Here is a 1,365-nt window from a genome sequence, read left to right as displayed (position 1 = left end):
GTGATCACTCCGTGCCACGCTCGGTTGGAAGTGGGCCAGAGCGCGGTTCAGTTATATATAGATCAGTGAGTGTGAGTGCTTCTGATACACGCAGAATGATTGCGTGAACATTTCTGAGCGGCAAAAGTGATAGACCTGTAAAGCAATATATTGTGAAAGGCGCTGTGTGTTACTGCATCCCCATCGACTCAAAATAATAAACCACAAAGTTAACAAAACGATGCACTCCACTGTGTTGAGCGAGAGCACTTATTCTCTGCTGTCTTCACGTGCTATCAGAAACTTCCTGTTTCCCACTTATGAAGTCGTTAGCGCTTCATGTGAGCGCTGCTGCAGTCTTAGGCCCACCCCATATGCTCTCTCGTTGGTTGAGACGCGTGATGGCACCCATCCCAAGCCAGTAGCCTACTGATCAAACCCCACCCCTCCTGTGACCCATGGTTTGTATGTTTGTATGTGTATGTATGTGTATTCAGAGCCAGTGAGCATCGGACTTTCATAATAATAAAAAACTACGTTAACGCGCAATAAAATAATTGTCTGCGTTAATCAATTAATGCATTAATGCGACAATAACGCGTTAACTTGCCCAGCCCTAATTTTAATGTTATTCCAAGGAAAGAAAAGAAAAAAAATATTTCGAATTGTATTAACGTCCTGCGCCTCCAAAGTGGCTTTTCTTTTTGACTGACATCACCAAGCCCAACCACTCCCCTCCAATCAGCTGTCATATAAAGACCACTTTTCTCCATTCACTCTGTTTCTCATGGTTAACATCAAATCCTGCCCTACATTTTCATGTGGAATATCCTTGTCACTCAGAAATAGATTTTATGAAATGTTCATTTTATGACAGTAACTTGAACTGAACTGACTTGAATGACTTAAAGAAAATGTTTTGAAATCTGCTTCATAAAGACAAGCACATGGTGACAGCAGCAAAGAAAAACTCTCTGTTTGGAGACAAAGAAGGAAAAACAACATGTAGAGTAATCTCAGAAAGAAAACCTATCCTCTATACTTGAGTGACAGTTGTTGTAGTTATCTGAAAGTTCTTCAAAGTCTCTTGAAGAATGCCAATGCTCCAGTGTATGAACTTGTGGTAAAACTGTGTCGATATTTGTAAACTGGTGCTGGGAATTTAAGAATCAGGTACATTATTAGGTGAAAGAGCCACCATGGTTGTGTATTTCCACAACAAAGAGGTCAGTCAAATCCTGTAATGAAAGTTTTGTTGTGGTGCCAGTGTTGATCGACATCTTGCTCTCTCTCTCTCTCTCGCTCCCTCCCTTTCTTCTGTCTGTCTTTCATGAACACACATAAATGCACACTTTCACACCCCCCCCCCCCCAAACCACCAACACC

The 1,365-nt window shown here is 41.8% G+C and overlaps 1 protein-coding gene across 1 annotated transcript in view; it reads left to right on the top strand.

Moving 5' to 3' along the window:
* LOC107581752 (protein PTHB1-like) overlaps positions 1–1,365 on the top strand; it is a 131,868-nt gene that overhangs the window by 14,413 nt on the left and 116,090 nt on the right. The window lies entirely within an intron of this gene.

This window comes from Sinocyclocheilus grahami, unplaced genomic scaffold, assembly GCF_001515645.1.
Source record: "Sinocyclocheilus grahami isolate Dianchi unplaced genomic scaffold, SAMN03320097.WGS_v1.1 scaffold37.1, whole genome shotgun sequence".
NCBI lineage: Eukaryota > Metazoa > Chordata > Actinopteri > Cypriniformes > Cyprinidae > Sinocyclocheilus > Sinocyclocheilus grahami.
The sequence above is the reverse complement of the archived record's forward strand: the minus strand, read 5'-3'. Positions and strand labels throughout refer to the sequence as shown.